Raw genomic sequence first — 25,292 nt, forward strand, 5'->3', positions numbered from 1 at the left:
ATATGTATAGGCTTGTCACTCCAAAATCTGTCATTTTCCTAAGTGTGTGTGTTGTAGTGTGTGTAATGTCTAATTTGTTAAAAAAATATATGATAAAAGCATAATTTTAAAATAATATTAGCTCGATGCACTCCTTCACCATTTTCTAAAATATATATAAACATATATATATATATATATATAAATTTCTAAAATATATATAAACATATATATATAAATCCAAAAGTCTATAATAGTCCGTGCAATCCACGAAGACGCGCCCCACAATTCCTCCTAATCGTTTATCTTATATCTTTAAACGAGCAATTCTAGTATATATATATATATATATATATATATATATATATACAAAATGTCATGAAAATCGTTGTAGCCGATTCCGAGATTCCCATTATAAATATATATATATATACACATATATATATATATATATATATATATATATATATATATATATATATATATATATATATATATATATATATATGTATATATATATATATATATATATATATATATATATATATATACATGTGTATATATATATATATATTTATAATGGGAATCTCGGAATCGGCTACAACGATTTTCATGACATTTTGTATATATATATATATATATATATATATATATATATATATATATATATATATATATATATATATATATATATATATATACTAGAATTGCTCGTTTAAAGATATAAGATAAACGATTAGGAGGAATTGTGGGGCGCGTCTTCGTGGATTGCACGGACTATTATAGACTTTTGGATTTGAATACTCTAGTTTAACAACATCCAGCATTAAAGTAAATATCGTAAAATAGACGTAACATAGAAAATCAGGCCACCAAGGACTTCAAAAAAGTACAATCGGAAATGGCAGAAAAAAGGTTGAGTCCTGATCTCGAGTATTCTAAGCGGGTTGTTTCCTTCATTGGCGACAGCTTCCGGAAACCGGATGCCGGCAACGGACTGGCGGTACTGCGGTAAAAGTAGCCTATGTAGATTTGTTTTGGTTGGCTTGGATGGCTTGGATGGAGATACGCTTCAAAGAATGACAGGAGCTACGAATAATTAAAAGATATGGGTATGTTATAAAATAAATACGAAATTGCCAATGTTATATTTTCTTATGTTTCTAAAGTTTGGCAAAAATATGTTACAATTTAAAATATGGTTTCACTTTTTTAATTTATTGAAACAGGCAAAATACGAATCGCCATCTTGTGGTCGGATTATTTTAATAAATAAAATATTATTTTAAAATGATAAAACCGACTCCAAAATTGTTGTAATTGAGAATTAAAATTCCCTATCTCAGAAACTACTGAACCGATTTTGATGAAACTTGCAGTGTTCCCTGAGTTAAACAATATCTAGACAACAAAAAAGACTCAAATCAGACTTATAGTTCCGGATATATTCGAACACAAACATAAAAACATGCATGCATACATAAACATATTTTGAAATTTGGCACATTTGTTTAGACGCTGATATAGACTAACATAATATACGAAAATTGGGCAATTCTGGAAATATTACATACATACGAGTTGAATTGATAACCTCCTTTTTAACCGACTTCAAAAAAAGGAGGTTATTTTGAAGTCGTCGTCGTAGAGAAAACTTTCTACGGTTACTCGTATATTATTTCCACTGCCAAACTTCTTTCACTTCCCTTATTTTACTATTCAACTAACATCGGCTATACTGAATAGCAAAAAACCAGCGAGAATTATTTCAAATTGAATATCTAATTTTCGTACGTAAACAAAATTTCTCGTCGACAATAGAATTCACATGACAGCAATGTAACTATATTCGCACGAAAAACAATTAAAAAGTCATTGGAAATGGTAGACGCCATAGGGTTCGACTTTGAAAAGACGCAACAAGTCTTCGGCGATTTAAATATATATATATATATATATATATATATATATATATATATATATATATATATATATATATATATATATATATATATATATATATATACTAGAATTGCTCGTTTAAAGATATAAGATAAACGATTAGGAGGAATTGTGGGGCGCGTCTTCGTGGATTGCACGGACTATTATAGACTTTTGGATTTGAATACTCTAGTTTAACAACATCCAGCATTAAAGTAAATATCGTAAAATAGACGTAACATAGAAAATCAGGCCACCAAGGACTTCAAAAAAGTACAATCGGAAATGGCAGAAAAAAGGTTGAGTCCTGATCTCGAGTATTCTAAGCGGGTTGTTTCCTTCATTGGCGACAGCTTCCGGAAACCGGATGCCGGCAACGGACTGGCGGTACTGCGGTAAAAGTAGCCTATGTAGATTTGTTTTGGTTGGCTTGGATGGCTTGGATGGAGATACGCTTCAAAGAATGACAGGAGCTACGAATAATTAAAAGATATGGGTATGTTATAAAATAAATACGAAATTGCCAATGTTATATTTTCTTATGTTTCTAAAGTTTGGCAAAAATATGTTACAATTTAAAATATGGTTTCACTTTTTTAATTTATTGAAACAGGCAAAATACGAATCGCCATCTTGTGGTCGGATTATTTTAATAAATAAAATATTATTTTAAAATGATAAAACCGACTCCAAAATTGTTGTAATTGAGAATTAAAATTCCCTATCTCAGAAACTACTGAACCGATTTTGATGAAACTTGCAGTGTTCCCTGAGTTAAACAATATCTAGACAACAAAAAAGACTCAAATCAGACTTATAGTTCCGGATATATTCGAACACAAACATAAAAACATGCATGCATACATAAACATATTTTGAAATTTGGCACATTTGTTTAGACGCTGATATAGACTAACATAATATACGAAAATTGGGCAATTCTGGAAATATTACATACATACGAGTTGAATTGATAACCTCCTTTTTAACCGACTTCAAAAAAAGGAGGTTATTTTGAAGTCGTCGTCGTAGAGAAAACTTTCTACGGTTACTCGTATATTATTTCCACTGCCAAACTTCTTTCACTTCCCTTATTTTACTATTCAACTAACATCGGCTATACTGAATACAATTTCTTTCCGCTGCGTGTATTTCTTCGTTATCCCGCTCAGTATGAGGATGTATTCACACCATTTATTCAGTAATCAACCCCGCGGCCCGCTGAAAGATTGTGTCCCAGATTTAGTGAAATGCGCCGAATAATGCCGGAACATTTCTGTGTTGTAAAGTCTACTTTATGATGTGTAATATATGCGGTAGTTTACCCGACTGGGAAATGGGTATTGTTTTTTGCATAGTATAAGTAATTGCATCATAGGCAATAATTGAGCCTATCAATAAGTTAACTTCTGGTAATATCAAGTCATTGTTGGTCCTCAATCTTGGACTTTGAATTCCTTTGCCAAGTTACGTAATTACGTAATATGTTATATTATGTCTACCTCCAAATGTTATTTACTTAAGTTCTTGTTCCGACAACAGTTCGTCAAAATATGATCTTTATTTCAACCACTTAAGGATCATGATTCATGAACCTCTGATGTTAAAAATCCACACTGTACAGCTTGCAGCTCATCTAACGTTGCTGAATGCTGACACTAAAACAAAACATCAGCACATTTTAACACAATATAAATTATACAGAGCAAATTATACAAAGATTTATACCCCGTACCTGCTTGTTTTGTTAACACCGCAATCTCCTGCAAATGGACCGAATAAACAAAGATAGAGATCGCTCCGTGACAACCTAAAATCCTTCGGCATCAGCCGGGATCATATTCAAAATGGGACTGGGACTAAGCCGGGGTAAATGTAGTTGAAATATTACAATTTGCGGAGCCTCGGACGAAGATAACATTGTTTATTGTTATACTATAGTTGCGGAAGTATGTACCTTGATATTATGAACTATTGAAGTTAACGGCAAATGGCGGACCTAATCTTATCACGTTATGCCAAGTTAATTTTTCCTTTTATCTGTCATCTGGGCTGAGCATTACCTGACCAAATATTACAGTAATAATAATAGCTCGGCACACCGGTTTCGGTGACGGTGGCCGGTTTCGTTGAAACCAGGCCAGCTGCGCAGGAGTAATTTTATAGTGCTCAAGTGTGTGCGCAGTACACAAGAGCACTCTATATTCCTTTACTCTCATAACCCAGTGGGATGGAAGACCGACACGACCGGCGAGAGATCGGGCGCAGGACCGACTTGCCTAGACTTGACTTACATGCCCATCAGACGCATGGATCATCTTGCTTGTCAGATAATCAGGTAATCAGCCTGCATTGTCCTAACCAAACTTGGAAATAACATGTTTCCAACGCGGGAATCGAAGCCACGACCTCCGAAGAGCCGCGCTCTATACCACTAGACCACGGAGGCGTTACAGTAAGCGCCAGCGGCAGCCAGGCACTTTCGTCATTTTATACAAACGGTTTTTTCGGAGAGATGTCTTTATAAAGCTAAAAACGACTAGTGGGTGACTCAGTGACAATGGAATTTCGGTAACCTTCAGGAGGTATCAAATTCTGAAGGTCTACCTAACCTTCGTTAAAGCATAAACCTCAAATGATCTTATTTATAATAACTGTACGAATTTCGTCATATTTTACTATCGGACATTTTTGATCATTGCTTCCCACCTTGCTGGTGGCTGGTAGGGAACGAATGAGATCTGCCCAAGATCTGGATTGCGATTGGGAGAAGCCTACGTTCAACAGAATACAACATGATGCTTTTTTTTAATGAAACAAGGGGGCAAACGAGCAAACGGGTCACCTGATAGAAAGCAACTTCCGTCGCACATGGACGCTCGCAGCATCAGAAGAGCTGCAGGTGCGTTGCCAGCCTTTTAGAGGGAATAGGGTAATAAAGGAGGGTAGGGATGGTAGGAAAGGGAAGGGAATAGGGGAGGACAGGGAAGGGAATAGGGTAGGGGATTGGGCCTCCGGTAAACTCACTCACTCGGCGAAACACAGCGCAAGCGCTGTTTCAGCGCAAGCGATACTGAAATTTATGAGTGCAGCCGCTACAAGCTTACAAAGCCCTAAAGACTTAATACTAATATTACAGTAAGACTACGTACAGCTAAAATTTGGCCATAAATCTCAGCACCTAAGTATCTTTGGCAAATATTAATTGGGGAGTCTGCATCGTCTGAGCACTTGAAACTTAGTTGCGGATACAGGTGCCTGGTGCATATTAGTAGTACGAAATTACCAACCGCTAGTTTGTACTTGAGACTCAGTTTGTGTATTGTTAGCTGAGTTTACTTGTGTTGATTTTATATTATGTATTACAATTGGTTGTTAAAGGTAATTCAGATTTACTCAAAACTTTGGAAAATATTCATTATTGTATATATTTAGATGAGCAATTCTTGTAAATAATATATAGTTGGAATCTCGGAATCGGCTCCAACGATTTTCATGAAATTTAGTATATAGGGGGTTTCGGGGGCGATAAATCGATCTAGCTAGGAATCATTTTTAGAAAATATCATTTTATTCGTATTTTATCGAATACCGAGCAAAGCTCGGTGAAATAGCTAGTTCATAATTAAAAGAAGTCATGCCGCACTCAGAGTGGAACATTAATTACTCAATTATAATTAATTCAATATTTTGACATATGCCTCCATACATTATCTGTCAAATTCTTCATTAAATCGAAGGTTACTCATATTTAAATGTCTCCCAAATTAATGTACGAACCCTCGTACATTAATTTGGGTCTCTATTTACATTACAAGTAGATTTGAAATTTACTTGATGCAGTCTTACCGCGCTCGAAGTGTTGAACTGACTGTTCCTTCCAATGGCTACTGATGTTTCAATAAGATTTAATCCCTATAATATTCATATTTTAAAAGATACTGAATCGCTAGACGAAGATATCATCCAAGATACCATCTTTTAGCAGATTTTAATCCATTCTTACAACCTTTAGCACTAAGTCTAAGATATTCCTAAATCGTTTCAATATTCCGTGTGTGCAATGATCACCCTTTTTCAACTTTCGAATTCTCAGTTTGTTTTCAAACGTGGAAGTAATATTTGGAAATTCGAACTGCAATCAGGGGTTGCACGTTCCAAGTTTGAGTTCGAAATTCGAATCCGACTTGACCCGCGCGACTTTTTTCCCCGTTCCCGGGACTTTGATGAAATTTGAAACTTTTCAAGAGATTGATTTCGAAATACCCCCGGAATGAACGAAGAAACTTTGATACTTGACGATGTTTGATGAAAATTTTTCAATATATTTTGCGAATGGACGACATTTTTTGTTTGCGGTTTGAGTGTTGTTTGATTCGTTTTGTGATGAAATTAATTTTGCCTCACTTGAATTTTCTGGTAAACAATTTTTGAAATACATACTTCTATACTAATACTTATTATAAATGCGAAAGTAAAAATGTACGGTTCCCAATGGAGTTGCGGGCGTCATCTAGTAGAATGATAAAACAGAAATCTGGTTCAGTTTTATTTCTCTACCACAAAATTAGTAAATATTATACTTAATATAATAAATGAAGGGGATTGTTATGATGAAAGTTTAAGTAATTAAAACTTGTTTTAATATAATATTATACAAAAATAAACTAAAGAAAGTTTTTTAACTGTTTTACTTCGGATTAGGCAAGCAGTAAGTATATTTTCTCAGAAAATACATTTTATCATTTCCTTAAGGCGGGGATCCATCTCAATCAAAAACGATAACCTTGCACACAACCAAAGACCAAGCGTATATGCATCGCAATAAGATTCATTTTAGCTTAGCATAAAATTGTAACAACAAGGGCGGATCTTCTCTATTTTTCATGTTTTTTTTAAATATCTTTGGAAATAAATATTAAGAAACAAAATTGTTCGGTTAAAGAAATTTTACTATACATTTACTAACAATTTATTCAAATAAAATGTTTAATTATCCTAGTTAATACTTATATTTCGATGAAATAGAGTTTTTTGGAGGTGAGTTTGTAAATTAATTACAGCCAAAGTATTACGTTTTATTAAAATGTTTACGGTTTAAGGCATTTTAAATATTGTGCTTTATATCTCATATTTTTTAACACTTCGTTATTATATTGGAACTAGGTAAACCGGGCGTCACGGAATAACAAATTGGGGTTTATCCTCGCCTTAAAACCCTCAAATAAACAGTTGGTTTAATTTAAATTTTAGAAACATACATATTTTTCACCGAGACCCAAAAAAAGGAGATTTGTTCCTATGCTTTTTCTAATTATTAGATATGGTTATGCAATCACACATTCGGATTTCGGACCATGACATGAAAACTTTATGAATACTGCAGGAATCAAATCCTGTTGCCAAGATGTTTTCTTTATCGCTTCTTTATAGAATGGCTGAATAAAATTTATGAAATCGATATTAGACGAGTCGAATATCAACGTCATAATAAAGAACACTTATGTAAATTTCATACATTTTTATCGGCGATTCTATAAGAAAGCGAAAAAAAAAAGGTCTAGGGCCAAAGGTAAGGATATGACAAAATATTTTCTACAAATCTTCATACAAGTAACTATAAAGACAGTTGGTACATGCAAGTAAGTACATAAGCACCGAACCTATTTCTACTCCACTTGTTTAAAAGGGTTATCTGGTATATCAGGAAAAATAAATGCCATTAAACAATAAACGTTAATCCATTTATTACAAATTTAATATTACTTTTATGATAAAACTTATCACCTGTAGATGATGTAAAGATATATTGTCTTACGATAGATATGATACTAATCTTATTATATCTTAATATATATATATATATATATATATATATATATATATATATATATATATATATATATAAGTGGAATCTCGGAATCGGCTCCAACTATTTTTCCTATTTTTCATGAAATTAAGTATATAGGGGGTTTTGGGGGCGATAAATCGATCTAGCTAGGAATCATTTTCAGAAAATGTCTTTTTATGCGTGTTTTGTATCGTGTACCGATAATAGATAAACAGAAAAATATGACTCTTCCTGACATCTATTGGCGAATAATAATACTATTTTGTGAGCAACTAATTGTTTTAACGACCAGCAGATGGCGTTATTAAGTAACACGAAGTCAATGAGTGCTTGCTATACCGAGGAAAGCTCGGTCATCCAGGTACTATTATTAAAATACATATTATTAAAATATATATTATTTGAATTTTACAACAAAGATTCTTCTCTTCTAGAACTGTGTCGTGTACGTGTTTGTGTTTTGGGGTTCCGTAGCCAAATGGTAAAAACTGAACCCCTATGGATTTCTTGTTCGTTTTCATATTATCTACTAGCGACCCGCCCCGGCGTCGCACGGGTATAAAATATTATATAGCCACTGAAAAAATGATTAAAATCGATAGCCTATGATCCTTCACGTGGTCTACTTCTTATCTGTGCCAAATAACATAAAAATTGCTCCAATAGTTCGCGAGATAAGCCCTTTCAAATAATTTCTTCCGTTTTTTTCACGTTTTCCTCTAATTCTTCGCTCCTATTAGTCTTAGCGTGATAAAATATAGCCTATTGCCTTCCTCGATAAATGAGCTATGAAACACTGAAAGAATCATCAAAATCCGTTGCGTAGTCTTAAAGATTGAAGGCAACAAAGGGACTTGAGGGAAAAAAGCGACTTTGTTTTATAATATGTATAGATTTACTAGGAAGGAAGAACTACCTAAATGTTAAGACTTTGTTCTAAACTACTTTTATATTTGGAAAATATACCTAGCAAACCAAACAAGAGTAATAAAACATACAATTTTAACGTGTTCAAATAACAACCTACCTACAATGTTTGATTTCAGAGAAAATCGCAGAGAGCGTTTATATCGAGAAAAACTCGAACAGCGTAGCCTTAATCAATATTATTTTGCAGCTGCATCCAGCATCAAAGAGTTCTTTATTCCGGCATTTTCGAGTGGCGAATGAGCCGCAATAGCACCTGATTTATCGAGAGCAATGCGCCTGATGGCCGTTCAAAATTGTTCCAAGGAGTTTCAATTTGTTCTCAACTCGCAAAGTCAGATGGCAATAATCTAGAACAATCTGTGCTGTTTCGTTTAAACTTTGTGTTACTTCATTTAAGAATCTTCTTTATCCTGTTCAGAAAACAACTATTATTGTAATAGGTATTTAAAAAATAGGTTCGTAGCATACAGTTAATTACTTTAAAACTTCATTTGACTGAAACTGGCTATAAAAAGAAACGTTTATAGCTGAAAATTAATCCCCTATTAACATACTTTGTCATAATTGATCAATCTTAATTGATAAATTATACATTTATCAATATATAAAACTGATCATCATAATTCACGGAGCTATCAGCTCCGTGGGCCGGACTGACGTGGTGTGAAGCGTCCACAGACATACAGTGTGTAACAAAAATAAGTGATTATACTTTAGGGTGTGAACGTGTTCCTTGTAGAGAGTTCACTGTGAAAGTAGTAGCTCTGAAAGACGAACATTTTTTTTTTCACTTTTGTATGGGCAAGGGCCCGAGCGTCACGAGTTTTCCCATACAAAAGTGAAAAAAAAAATTTGGTATTTCAGCGCTGCCACAGAATATATATTATGGCGCTGCTACTTTCACAGTGAACTCTCTACAAGGAACACGTACACACCCTAAAATATTATCACTTATTTTTGTTACACCCTGTATAATTATATTATTGCAAAAAAAAAAAAAACACCTTTTTTGTATAAGTATTTTCGTGACGGTAGGGTGCTTGCCTAAACAAATCACGAAAAAAATTATCTTTCAGCCACCCCCTTCTACAGTACCTATGGAGTAGTCACAGCAAACTCTATACAAGGGACAAACCTTAAAGTATTATCACTTAGTTTTGCCACACCGTGTATATTGTAATATTATGCCTCCGTGGTCTAGTGGTATAGAGCGCGGCTCTCGACTCGGAGGTCGTGGGTTCGATTCCCGCGTTGGAAAAATGTTATTTCCAAGTTTGGTTAGGACAATGCAGGCTGATCACCTGATTGTCTGACAAGTAAGATGATCGATGCGTCGGATGGGCATGTAAAAAGTCGGTCCTGCACCTGATCTCTCGCCGCTCGTGTCGGTCTTCCGTCCCACTGGGTTATGAGAGTAAAGGAATAGAGAGTGCTCTTGTGTATTGCGCACACACTTGGGCACTATAAAATTACTCCTGCGTAGCTGGCCTGGTTTCAATGAAACCGGCCACCGTCACCGAAACCGGTGTGGGAGCTATTATTATTATTATTATTGTAATATTATTTCTATAATCTCTTTCTTTCATCTTTGTATAGGTGTAGAATGGGACATTTATTTGGATCGTATTAAATTTTGGCTAAAAGTCTCGAACGAATTTTTAGTTTTATTTTAACGGGATTAATAACATTGACATCGCTGAAACCTTAAAAGCGTGAGCCGTTCTCGATGTTATTTCATTTACTTCTTTGTATAAGTTTGTCCTATTTTATTATAATACTAGCTGCTGCCCGCGACTTCGTCCGCGTTAGGAAAATGTGATAACATCATTGTTATCACATTTGACAATGAAAACGAATAAATTTTCCCTTTTTAACGTTCCTTACCCAAATAGTAAAAATAACAATTTATTACAAAGACTTTGAAGATTGTCTGTCTGTCCGTCTCCAGACTGTATCTCAAGAACCGCGCTATCTAGATAGTTGGCATAACTAATTGTTTTTCTATTGCCGTTATAGCAACAAATACTAAAGACAAAATACTTAGGTAAAGAAAGTATTTGAAGGAGGCTCCCATAGAACAAATGCCTTAATTTGGCCTTTTGCCGTCAATGTGATTACAAAATACATATTTAAATTTTATTAATCACTAAGTACATGCTATAAAACAAAGTTCTTAGTTTTGTCTGTCTGTATGTCTGATCGTGGTATACTTATAATAAAAAACCACTGCACGGATTTTCATGCTCTTTTCAATCGAAATAATGATTTTTCGGGAGGTTTAAATTGTTTTGTTTCTGTGTGCATTTGAGTAAACAGTTGTCGGAAAAAATTAAGCCCTATGAAATGATATGAGACATAGGTAATAATAAAAGAGTGTTTGGCGGAAATATTTTCCTTTTCTAGATCTACAAAAAAGCTCGCCATAGAATATTATGTCTAGCCTTGAAGGTGAACTTGCTATGCTTACATTTATTTTTATATTGAAATTACGCTGAAGTTAGCTGCTATCGACTTAAAAATTATTATGAAGATTGAATACAAAAATAGTTGACGCGTCTATTTGTGCCCCATTATCATAATATCACCACTTTCGTAAGCATTGTACTAAATTCGGGTTATTGTACCTCTATAGTGTATATAAACACTATACAGCTATAAAACAGTTTTGAAAATCAGTAAAAAACGGTGGAACAATAATATAATCAAAGGCAAGAGTTTTTATAATACCTAATGTAACGTGATGATACACGGCCTAATTATAGTAATGATATTGATTAGTATTTAAATTGACACATTGACATTTAAATATGCTTTTAGTTGTTGAAACAACGCCGAAATTGCCAAACAGGTATGCCGTATCTAGAGGTAGGTATAAGGATTCAAGAGTTCTGTACGGGGTACCAGGGTATACTTCGGCGCAAATTCTTATTTTTTGGTAGTTTTGGCTTAAAATCCTTCAGAAAAGCGTAAAGTTACGAGGTGTTTCCGTATAAATTTCAAGGAGTCCCATCGAATTCTCATGGATTGCATCATCAGATCACCACTTTTGTGATCATGTTATCAAATTTGGGCTACATCTCATTCAACAACAAAAGGATTTTGGAAATCGGTCCACAAATGCCGGAGATGTCCGCGAACGATTATAAAAAAAGTGAAATATATCCTCCTCCTTTTCGGAAGTCGGTTAAAAAGTAGCCTAAGTTATTCCTTACTACATCAGCTACGTGCCTAAAACAGTCCTGTCAAAATCGCTCCAGCTGTTTCAGAAATTAGCCGGAACAAACAGACAAACAGACAGAGAGGCATACAGACAAAAATTGTAAAAAATGTTGTTTTGGTATCTGTACCCTATAAACATTCTTATGCATGTAGTAGAAAATGATTCTTTCAATATTATAAACAGACACTCCAATTTTATTTATATGTATAGATGTATAAATTACAAAATGAAAGGAAACTATATCCTGAGCTTGAAATGCAAAAAAATCCTGCATCCTTGGATATTTAATTATACGGTCAAAGTATGTTTTTATTGTATTTTAAACATTGTAATAACAAAGCATAATTTAAAATCGAACATTCATAATGTTCAAACGGCAAAATATAATCTTAATTTATGATTATATTTTGCCATTTTTTTATGAATCATAAAACACAAATAAAGATTTCCCCATAAGATTACGCGGAGACGATCAAACCCATTCGTCGAATCATGTCGAGGCATTCAGTTTTCACGTGGAACGTTTCTATAAATTTTAAAATCGCTGGGCAGACGGGAAGTCAGATCGAAATCGTGGTCTGGAGGAAATTGCTCATTCTCACGCGAACCGCTCCCCCGGGAAAACGTTCTAATGGAAAAAGTTCAAAAAAATATACAAAACTTTTTTTATTACAAGCCCGGCTACGGAATAAAACTATTGCAACGGCAAATGAGGCCAGGCGTTATTTTAATCTTCTTGTATTGCGTGTTGACGTTTTATTTTGTCTCCTGTTATACCCGAAGGCCGTTACCGCGGCCACTCATAAAACCGGCGTGAAAACATAATTTTGACGAGTGCGGTAACTGTAGATCCAAGGAAGTGAGCTCGCATACCTAGAAGATTACTACGTGTAGACTGGTAAACCACCATTGATGTTGTGACTTGAGAGTCTAGGGTCAGCAGATATACCATCAGGTAATCCATCTGCATATTTTTTATTTATTTTATAAAAGCATCCATAAATACACATGAGGTATACAATCGTATAACGCAAGAATGTCCCAGAAATGCCCAGAATTCGAAATATTCAACTTGTCTCAAAAACACATAGAGTCGCGACTCGCGAGACACCTTTTTGGCTCTCGCTTATCATGACATGCTCAGCGTCCACAAGAAAAACATAGAAAAAAAATATTGTAAATGTCAGCACGTGTCAAAACTCAAATCATATTCTGAAGTTTTAAAGAGAGAAGTATATAAAGAATATTTTATTAATTACTACATTATAAGCTAGCAGCTATTAAAAATCGTGTGATTCAGGTAAAATAGTATAGTTGTGACGAAGGCATTCGTACATCCTAATCGATGAAGGAACATAGTTCCGGGCTCAGCATATAAGCCTACAGGTGTAAGCCTGTACCTACATAGTTTATACATAATCTTGTTAGTATTATCCTGTCCTTATAGGATCTACGTGAGACGTCACGAAAACCTTTCATAATATTTATATAGAACGAATGAACTAAGTCAGAAATTCATGTACTTCTTTCTTTTAAATTCTTGGTTCCAGTGTCACTACTTCCTATTGTACTCCTATTGTACTCGTGTAACGTATCGTACGCTTGACACTGGAAACTTTGCAGTTTTCACACTGGGGAGTAGGGGCAGCACGAGCATAGACAGTAAACAAAAAGTTTTGTCCGACGTTTGACAACGTTTCTGTCAATATTTTGATATGAGGTGCGCACTGCGCAACATGTCGGATTTTGGTTGGTTCTTTTTTAATGAAGTAAGGGGGCAAACGAGCAAACGGGTCACCTGATGGAAATCAACTTCCGTCGCCCATGGACACTCGCAGCATCAGAAGAGCTGCAGGTGCGTTGCCGGCCTTTTAAGAAGGAATAGGGTAATAGGGGAGGGTAGGGATGGGAAGGGAAGGGAATAGGGTAGGGGATGTTGCCTCCGATAAACTCACTCACTTAGCGAAACACAGCGCAAGCGCTGTTTCACGCCGGTTTTCTGTGAGAACGTGGTATTTCTCCAGTCGAGCCGGCCCATTCGTGCCGAAGCATTCTAAATTTACTGTATGTGCTATTAGCGCCCTCTGATACGATATTTGCGTAATTTTCCCTATTGCATGAATAGAAGCAACTGCTTGGATATCCAGCGGATCACAGAACTCCGAGGATTTCTAATCTATGTTCATTTTATTTTTTATATTATCCCTTTCTGGAACTAGCAGCTTACACTATGCCTCATAAGCTCTTGTAAAAAATCAGTGACACGTCACCTGATCGATTACAAGGCTATCTAGAAACCGATAACACTATCACAAGCCCTAGAAATAGTGTTTTCGACGTTCCACAATCTTATCTTTCAGCATACGAGTACAATATTTATAGTTGGTTTTAGTACCAAAATTGTTTACAACTGCGAAGCACGTGTTTTGCGTAAAATTACAAAATGTGGTGAGTGAAATTCTTTTTTTTTAATACAATAAGGCTTAAGACATTCAGATTTCAGTGAGTGAAACTGTCGAGTTAAAAATCGTTTTAATTCTGTAACAGTTTTCGGATTTAATCGCTTAATTTTGTGACATGCACAACGTATAAAAGTGTTTGACCAGTGCCGTAAATAGCCTTTTTTGCGCCCTGTGCGAGCTTCACAACTGCGCCCTAGTTTTTTTTTAATTAGGTATTATAGGTACCCAGAGCAATGTTAGTATGGGCCTATTTTGTTCCATTCAGGGTAATAAAATAAAACTTGGTATTAGTAGACCAATTACAATAATAATAAAATGATATTAAATATACTAATATTATTTCGGAAATTATTAAAAAAAATTAATGTTTTGTCTAATTTAATAGACTTTTTGATGTTACTGGCATGTAAGTATAATGTATTGTTGGGATCGATCACTAGGGGCGCAGCGGAAACTTATCAGGAGCAAACCAAAAAAATAATAGTACTGGTAATTATAGATCTGGCCATTCTTGCGCCCCCCAGAGTCTACGCCCTGTGCCTGGGCACCGGTGGCACCGCCCTATTTACGGCACTGTGTTTGACCTAATAACAGTCTTATATGAAACAAGTTCTGCATAAAGGTTGTATGTTTACCACGTAAAATGTTTTTAAAAACAAAGCTGATCTGGTTTTTCAAACCTGTTTCTGTCCAAACATCTTATAAAATTATTTTAAATATATTGTTTTACCTCTTTAATGATGTGCGTGCAATACATCGTTTGACTATAAAGAGTCACTCGTGGTTCCAATTATTTCGAACCAAATGAAAATAAAGCCTAGTATGGACTATAATGCTACCAATTTAAATGTCACGCATTAGTCAGGAAGTAAAATTTACATTGGTATAATAAATTGGGTCAAGTTTAATTTTATTTTTGTTTATGTACATTCTTTGAAATTCGTCGTTAATAGAAATGTATAATGCTTACGAGTACATAATATTTTTATGTAAGTTAGAATTGACCTAATAATATTGCTTGGTAGCCGTAAAACAGACTTTGTTTATTTTGGGTGTTCCAAATACAAAGTATCAACAAATTACATTAGAATTACGTTGAGTAATTATTACAAATGGAACGTTACGTAACGTTAAATTAGGTACTACTAATATGCAGATATATTTAGCAAACAGATACCGACACAAGAGAGTAATCTCTGTTTTTAACTCTTTGGTTAACTAATGAGTTTTCGCGTTGCCGAGATCGCGCCATCCTGTTTTTTTACTTATATTAGTTCAAAATTGACCTAAAAAATTCTAGCGTCCAGTATGTAGTTAATGAAATTGTCGATCTATTGGCGTGTGTTTCAAATGACCGTAATTTGTAAACACTAGGGAGATACTGAATGTATGCTTGAATTTAAATAAATTGGTATTACTTTGGAAGCTGATATCATGAGTATAAAAATAAAAATATATTAATAACTATGAAAGGAACGTTCATATACTTACTGAAGATTATTGATGATTTTTATTATAACGGTAAATTACGGCATCTTCGTAGGGGGAGCGTCTTAATAAATAATATCACTCATTTATATATTATACAAGCTACAGCTAGTATAGACCTTAGGTGCTGCGCAGACGACAGACTATACGTGACGCACTTTTTAGTATGTGGAAATAGAACCTATGCAATTATATGCAGTAACGCACATGACGCACAGCGCAGACGTCTCCACTGCATATAATTGCATAGGTTCTATTTCCACGAACAAAAAGTATACGGATAGTCTGTCGTCTGCGCAGCACCTAAGGTCTATAATACTAGCTCTGCGCTGCACCCTAATCATGACAAAACTTCTTTGTCAGTCCCTATCTGTATTAAGCAATGAGTTTCTCTACATAAGCAATTATTTGAGTTTCCTTGAACTCGTTACGTCATTTTAACTAGCATATTGAAATAACTCAGCCGTAGTAATGTATTGTCTTGTTTTAAAATAGAGCGCCAACAAAAGATATTAAAAAGTATTCTTGTTCTTTATTACTAGGCACACGATGTTTGAACAATTAACATACAACCAGATATTACAAACATTGTCTTTACAGATACAGCGAATATGTTTCAGTTGTAACACAGTTTCAGAAGCTAAGCGTGCCTCGGCGTAGCTCCGTATAAAAATTTGTTGGCCCTTACCAAAGTTAAAACTCACAAAAAATGCATGTAATATTTATTAATTATTTATCGTGTCTTTTATACATTTTTAACTCTACTTTTCAATTTTGTTATAACATATTGTATTCTTTTTAATTTATCAATTTTAACTTTGGACTTGGCCTGAATTGTTTATTTTTTATTACAATGATATAATAAGTCTTATTTATTATTATTATCAGTATTCAGTAAATAATATAATTGAAAATTTCTGTTTGCGAATAACAAGCATAATTATTTCATATTCTATATTGTAAAGTTTAACAAATAATATAAATAAGACAATAATGGAGAATGTTACCTAATTTTGATTATTAGCAGTCCACATCCTCTAGGTATGCACTTAAAATTTTAATAATTAGTACTTTAATAATAAATTATAATATTATAATAAAATAAAAAATAAGGGTCACAAAAATCACAATTTTTGGCCTATTTTGCTCTATAACGGTATGTGTATTCGTGAGCGAGTCCGATTAGTAAAAAAAAATACAAATAAATAATTGGCCAAGTGCGAGTCGGACTCGCGTACGAACAGTTCCGTACCACTATAGTGATTTTTGGTGTTCGGTTGGTTAGGTCTGAATGTCAAAATGTACTGATCTATATAACGTACGTACTTAACTTTTCCCAAAATGACTGATTTTCTATAGGTCTTTATTATTAAATGTCGGAAATCCGTAAAGCCGAACACAAGGGTACATTCAGCTCCATTATCTATTAACCCAGGAAAATTAAACATTCGACCTCGGAATAATTAGCATAGAGCTAAAAATTTGTGGAGACGTTAATTACAGCGTTATAAATAAATCCTCAAAAATCCCCGGCGATCCTCCTTGTGCCAAAAATTTTATTCAAGGTCAAGGGTATGAAAATGATTTTTTTCCCGTTTTTCTTCCAAATTATACATTCTATCATAGAAATAAGTAGGACAAGATTGTAGATCATAGAATTCTCTACAAAAATATTGTAACACTTTTTTCTACGACTTACCATTCGTTATGAAAAACGCGTTGATGTAGAGGAAAATCATATCTATGAACTTATATTATAAAGCTGAAGAATTTGTTACAGAACTATAACTGGTTCGAATTGAAAAATTATTTTTGGGTTGGATAGACTTATTTTTTTTTATTTATAATTTATTGTGCACAGGAAAACATAACAATAATATAACAGTTTACACGGAAAGACGACACAAAGGATCTGCTTATTTCTAAAAAGAAATCTCTTCCAGCAGCCCTACGGAGAGAGATAGGATAAAAAACAACAGCAGATAGGACGTGCGTGAAAACATACAATAATAATAATATATTATTATGATCATTAAAAGTAAAACTAATACCGTACTATTCTAAAAAGACAAAAGATGATACAATATATACAAAAACAAATAAATAATAAATATCAATGTAATTCAAAATGCTATATTTATAAAATATAACAATGTACTTAACTATAATAAATAAATACTATATGTATATATAATAATGGTACTTAAATGGATAGAGATTCAAGGTAGTAAGTACTCTTTCAATCGACGTTTAAAAACAGCTTATATACCGAGGAAGGCTTTAGGCTATATAACATCACGCTGCGACCAATAGGAGGGAAAAATAGATGAAGATGTGAAAAAAACGGAGGAAACAATTTGAAAGGGCTTATCTCATGAACTGCTGAAGCAATTTTTATGTTATTTGGCACAGATATAGAAGAGATCACGTGGTCCCTCCACGTGATCTCTTCTATATCTGTGCCATAGGCTATTTTGTTTTTCAGGAAAATATACGGTTTCCGTGAAATTCATAATTAATACGGGCGGAGCCACGCTTAACGTCAAGTACTACTGACTAGATACTAGGGTTGTTTGGAATGTTCTCGGCCTGACATTCTTCTGAGTGACACGCAGGCGTACTGTTGCTCTTCGCGACTCGAAAAGTTTAGATTTGGTGAGTCGTGCAGAAGAATGTTTGGCGAACAGCCCTAGCATGTTGAAGTACAAGAACTTCCGCTCCGCACTGTTAATTATGTATTTCACGGAAACCGCACATTTTCCCGAGAAACAAAATAGCCTATGTCCTTCTACGTGGTTTACAGTTTACTTTATATTTGTGCCAAATAAAATAAAAATTTAAAAAATGCTTTAGCAGTTTGTGAGATAAGCACTTTCAAATAATTTTCCCCGTTTATCCCCATTTTCCTCTGTTTCTTTGCTCCAATTGGTGGCAACGTGATGTTATATAGCTCAAGTCTTCCTCGATATATAAGAATATTCAACACAAAAATAATTTTTCAATTCAAACCAGTACTTCTACAAATTCTTCAGCTTTATAATATAAGTTCATAGATACGATTTTCCTAAACTTTAACGCGTTTTTCATAAGGAATGGTAAGTCGTAGAAAAAAAGTGTTGCAATATTTTTTATAGAGAATTCTATGATCTACAATCTTGTCCTACTTACTTCTATGATAGAATGCACCATTTGAAAGAAAAAAATCATTTTCATACCTTTGACCTTGAATAAAATTTTTGGCACAAGGAGGATCGCCGGGGATTTTTGAGGATTTATTTATAACGCTGTAATTAACGTCTCCACAAATTTTAGCTCTATGCTAATTATTCCGAGGTCGAATGTTTAATTTTCCTGGGTTAATAGATAATGGAGCTGAATGTACCCTTGTGTTCGGCTTTACGGATTTCCGACATTTAATAATAAAGACCTATAGAAAATCAGTCATTTTGGGAAAAATTAAGTACGTACGTTATATAGATCAGTACATTTTGACATTCAGACCTAACCAACCGGACACCAAAAATCACTGTAGTGGTACGGAACTGTTCGTACGCGAGTCCGACTCGCACTTGGCCGATTATTTATTTGTATTTTTTTTACTAATCGGACTCGCTCATGAATACACATACCGTTATAGAGCAAAATAGGCCAAAAATTGTGATTTTTGTATGGCAGTCCCCCTTAATTTTTTTATTTTATACTAATATTATTATCAATTATTAAAGTACACACATAATTAAGGCATTGGTGAAAATTTCAAGTGCCTATCTGTTGCCGTTATTGAGATAGAGCAAAAAATCACGTTTAGTGTATGGGGACCGCGCAGCGGAATTGTGCTATGACGTCACAAGCGGTCGCGGAACTATTAGCGGAACTCGATATTTTTCGAAACTTTGAATGCCTATAAAATCAAAACTACAAGGTATTTTGACTGCAACAAAAACTAGTGTATTTGTATACATACGAGTACAGGCTTTACTGTGACAAAATTTCAAGCAATTTGGCATACCTAGTACCATTCTCCATTATTGTAGACACACTTTTCGCAGAAATAATTATACCAACAAAATATCAGAAGATGCGTCCATAGAGTATGGTCACATACAATTTAATTTGAACAAACAACTACAAAATGTAAATTTATACAACCTTTTTCCAGGTGCAATCAATTTATTTATATCGAAATTGGTCGAAAAAAATATTAAACAAACGTACGCTATGATGAGTTATGAGTGGTTTTTCGTTTAAAAATTTTTGCGAAAAAATTTTATGTCAACTGTAGAAACCAACTTTTCGATAACCATAATATCTAGTACCTATTCATTTAAACAATTTAGATAAACTGCTAAAAATTTTTGTTGTGTAAAGATAATTATAAAGGTTTAAAGGCGACGCCTTGATAATTTGGCTGTAGCGATATCGATTTTTCTCAGTAATGACTAAAAGCTAAAAAATTAAAGTTCATTGTCAATATTCATCCTGTCTTTGTCTTACCCATAGCATAACACGATTGGACAACTTTTATAAGACAATAAAAAAAAAAGAAATTCCTATTTTGCCAGCAGGGGAGAGTGATTTAAGCTTCCAGGACATAAATTGGTTCAAGCATACACTTTAATTTGCCCATAGCTTATATGAAATGTATTTATGGTTTTTAAATTACGCGACAAAAACCATTTTGTCGCTTACACCCTTTCCATTTTTTGATATGTTTTCTATGAGAGACCGGGCCGGCCTCTTATAGAAAACCAGCAATCTAAAACATATCCAACACGCGCATTTTTTACTTAAACGCGGCGTCACCTTAAATACTATTGATAGGTATAACTTTTGCTTCTCCTATATAGGTAAGCTACATATACATAAGCTTCCTTCTCAACGAGCTCTTGCTCTCAACTTCAAACTTCAAAATTAACCTACCTACCTACTATGTACCTTTCATTTCCTTCAAACGTGTGTGTTTATCTGTTTCCTATTCACGCCCAAACTGCTGAACCGATTTTAAATGATTTGGTATGAAGATACTTTGAAAGGACATTGGATACTTTTTATCCCGGCAAAGTGTACGGTTCCCGCGATAACCTAATTTTGGCGGAACGGAGTTGTGGGCATCATCTAGACGTGTTGTATAATAAATTATATATGGACAATCAGATTAATTCCTATTATTTTTACAGCTTTGTGTGGAATGCCCTTTGCCAGATTTTAAGTGTTGTCTCATGTCTCCTCATTGTCGGTATAATCGTCCTCATTTTATGGCTGACAGGAGTAATAGTGTTCTAAAATTTTTTTACAAGAGAAGGAATCCACTAAAAGTAACAATTTTGCGCTATTTGATTGGTAAAAGAAGTACTTAATTGGGAATATACTAGTAGTAGTAGTCAGGGCCGCGCTACACCGGAATGGCAGCGGCGAGGCGAGCACTTTCAGTGTCATATGATTTTAAACTTTATCTTCATTATTGTAATACATAGTATCACTTGAGAAATCGCGGCCACGGGCGGTCGTAGATTTTTCAAGTGATAGTATGTATTACAATAATGAAGATAAAGTTTAAAATCATATGACACTGAAAGTGCTCGCCTCGCCGCTGCCATTCCGGTGTGGCGCGGCCCTTAGGTATGTAGTTTATATGTATATAGTATAAAACTGTAATAGGAAAACTCCTACAGATCAATTCATCGTGCAACGTGGCGCTCCAATACGATGAATTTTTAAAAGAGCCATTCAAAATTGGAATAGGCAGCTAAACACTACGAGTACGGTGGCAAGTCATTCAATTGAACGTATCTTTTTGTGTTGCGAATAAAGTTTAGTTTTGAATGGCTCAGTTAAAAACGCATCGCAACGCCTCGCGACGTTAGAATATCCATCAATCCACTGATCCAATGCAGCGCTGGATTGCTACTAAATTAATGTAAACGGGTATTGGAATGCACTGAATTGCATTCCAGTGTCCATTTAAACTATTCCAGTAGCAATCCTGAATTGGATTATTGGATTGTAACAATGTAAACCGGCCATAAAGTATCGTATACCATTTATACCTAAATTCTTTTTTTTTCAGTTGCGTGTGCAATCTCCTCTGCAAGATCATTAGTTTTATCTTCTCCCTCCTGTTCTTGGTGGGACTCATACTGCTCATTCTGTGGCTGACTGGAGTCATATTCGACAGAGTGGTAAGTTGTTAATGTACCATGAAGAAATTGATTCATAGGCAGATAGCCGACCGACGTAATTTGATCAAGATATTAAGGGCCTGTTTCATTACTTTCTAAATAAAGTGCCTAATAGGCTATTCACAAATTTTTTGACAGATTCTCCATACTTACTTGATCTGTCAAGTTAATTGGTGGATAGCCCATAAAGTTAATATACCTAGCGGAATAGAGCAACAATCTCGAGGTGTCAAACGAAACCGAAATTGGTATCATGTGTGTAAAAATATGTGTACGTATACACTTACACAAGCATGATTGAACATGATTTCTATGAGATTAAATTGTCAACGTGCGGCACATGCCGACTGGACACCAAAAAAAGAGTGCTGCTGTCATGTATCGTCTCACGTCTCTTTTTACCACGCAGTGTTACTGATAGTGACATCTCTCTTGCTCAGGCCTTTGTTTCTCTATTCCGCTAGGTATATTAACTTTATGGGATAGCCTTATCAGGAAGTGATGAGCCCTATGTCAGTTAAATCTTAATCGTTAATTTAAGAATATCCGTGTGATAAATTTTTATTTTAATGTAACTTAAGAATGTATATAACATTAATAATTTCAAAAACTCTGACCTAAATTCGAAATATATAGTAGAATAAAACATCCTGCATCGATTGATATAAAAAAAACAATACCTTACCGAGAAGTTACGTAAAATAAATTATTTTAAAATTTCCGTTTATCATACGTAATGTTTGCCGGAAGTGTTACAACATATTTTAAGAATTCGTCAGAATTGGGAACTTTGTATCAAAGATAAACAGCTAAAAAACTGCTTATCAATTTCTTTGTACGATTTGCGATGTCTTAAGTCCAAAAAAAGTGGATTCACCGGTAATTCTGCGGAATTATTTCACATTGATGAAAATTATCGCTACTGATAAAAATGAACTGTCAAATATTTCGTTTTTGTATGTGGCAGCGTTATTTCCTTTTTTCGCCACCTTTATTAAAAGCTTTGACGAGTTTTCTTGGCCCCCTATTTGCGGTAGTCAAATCACAACATTTTTTTTTTCAATGATAATTAAATATCGAATAGTTCTTTAAAAATATATTATAAAAAATCATTATAATTAATAATGAATGTCTGGGTGTCCAATTTTTTTCATATTGCTTTCATAATTTAATTGGATGTACTGCGGAATTTGAACTTATAATATACATCCTTAAGTACTTAGCTACAATTGCGTAGCTATTACAAAAGATTTTAATAAGAGTGATCTTCAAACAGTATGACCTGCTGTATTTTAGGTTATACAAGCTGAAGTTTCATAGATTAAAACCTATTACTTACTTGTTAAACGTTAGTTACTTTGGAGTATATAATTATCATAATAATTGCTTTTTTTTGTTCGTTTAACATTTCTTTTTTTTTTCAGTCGAATGACCCCACAAGAATAACAAGGAGCATAGAGGCCCCACTGAATATGAACGCGGCGTTAAAATGGCAGTTATAACGTTATTAAGGCTATTTATTTCACTTCGACTATCGACTTCACCTCTCTATGTTCTTACTACTCTATGACAGCACTATGTGTGCAATGTACGGCTGATTTTACTGTCACGCTGACCGTCGGTGTTGACACCATTGTATGAGTCATCAGCGCAGACCGCTACGTGTTAGGCCTTAGGGCCTGTAGGCCTGCTACGAAAGCCTAGCATGGTCACCATAGAAGCGGTTCCTTTCTACGGAAGACTAGACAAAATTATAGTTAAACAAATCGCAAATGTTATCCACCATTTTGACACTAAAAGCTGTCAGTATTTCCATTTTCCAATCTTTCCCGTTTACAATATTGCTATGCCAAGCCTGCTAATGTTCCATACATTTTGGGCCATCACCGGCGACGGTACGCGTGCAGTGGGCGTTAGACTAAAATCAGCCTAAAGTCTTGTCTTTATATTTGTGAATATAGAGTAACACAATATCATCAGACTCATCAAAAATATTTTTTTTTATAATTTCCTTTCCAATGTTTTATATTTTATATACAGCAATAACATTTATTGTAATATTTAGTATTACGAATAGCATGTTATTCCAAGAATATTCCGTTAATTAATATTCAATTAACCTGACTATTCTTTGCAAATGAAAGACTTGTTTTACTTTTTTTTTTCCTTATAATATTATTTATTTTTCCTTATATGGTGTTACCTACTTAATGACCTTAGCTTGTTTTGATTCTTAGGACTGGTTGTGTATAAGATTTGCGTAAATGAACAAAGCTCTCATTTTTGTTGCTTTTTATATACGAAATAAAAAATTATAAGTTCTTGTTTGTTTCATTATTTAGAAATCGACGGTCCCTACGTATAAAGCGACATGTCAAAAGTAGTGGTTTTCAGGAGAGCGTTTTTAAGATTCAAACTGTTACTGTAGATTACCATTGAACATAAACACAATTATTTTTATTGATCTGTAAGGCTTAATGTAGGCCGTTTGTCATAATATAACACAATTTTAAATATTTACAATATTTTCGCCAAAATTGCAAGATGACCGTTTTATGGTAACAATTCAAGACTGCCCATAACGGTTAAGTCGTACAAGTCCGTTTTTACTTTGGGAGAATTAAAATATTATATTAGGTCCTAAATTTTACAAAATGCATCGGTGCTATGATTTAGATTTTTATATAATACAAGCTGTTACCCGCGACTTCGTCCGCGTCAACAAAATGTAAAATACATAGGTAAAAAATAAAAAAGTTAAAATATGTCCTCCTCCTTTTTGGAAGTCGGTTAAAAAGTAGCCTAAGTTACTCATTACATCAGCTATCTGCCAATAAAAGTAGCGTCAAAATCGGTCCAGCCATTTCGGAGATTAGCCGGAACAAACAGACAGACATACAGACAGACAAAAATTCTAAAAATTGTTATTTTGGTGAAGTACCGTCTCAATATTCATATGCATGTAGTAAAAAACAGTTATTTTAATATTACAAACAGACACTCCAATTTTATTTATATGTATAGATTTTTGCAAATTTGTCAATGATGTCAATAGACATGATATATTACGGGAGGTCACGACATTTTTGGTAACGATATCCAAAATGACTTACATTGCATTGACAAGATAAAGAGCAACTCTCTGATGCCAAATATGTCGGTCTGCCTGCGTAAAGTAGTTGCGTTCTCTGCCTGAAAACCCAGTTATCAAGACCAAAAAAAAATTATAAGGTAAATGGCTG

General features: G+C 34.2%; 1 long non-coding RNA gene across 1 annotated transcript; it reads left to right on the top strand.

The window, feature by feature from the left end:
- Window positions 1-13,189: 13,189 nt before the first annotated feature.
- LOC121740602 lies at window positions 13,190-24,165 on the top strand. The gene is made up of 4 exons (XR_006037658.1): window positions 13,190-13,221; window positions 14,282-14,369; window positions 21,939-22,050; window positions 23,475-24,165. It is a non-coding gene; the product is annotated as an uncharacterized LOC121740602 (long non-coding RNA).
- The last annotated feature ends 1,127 nt before the right edge of the window (window positions 24,166-25,292 follow it).

Source organism: Aricia agestis, chromosome 3 (assembly GCF_905147365.1).
Source record: "Aricia agestis chromosome 3, ilAriAges1.1, whole genome shotgun sequence".
Classification (NCBI taxonomy): Eukaryota; Metazoa; Arthropoda; class Insecta; order Lepidoptera; family Lycaenidae; genus Aricia; species Aricia agestis.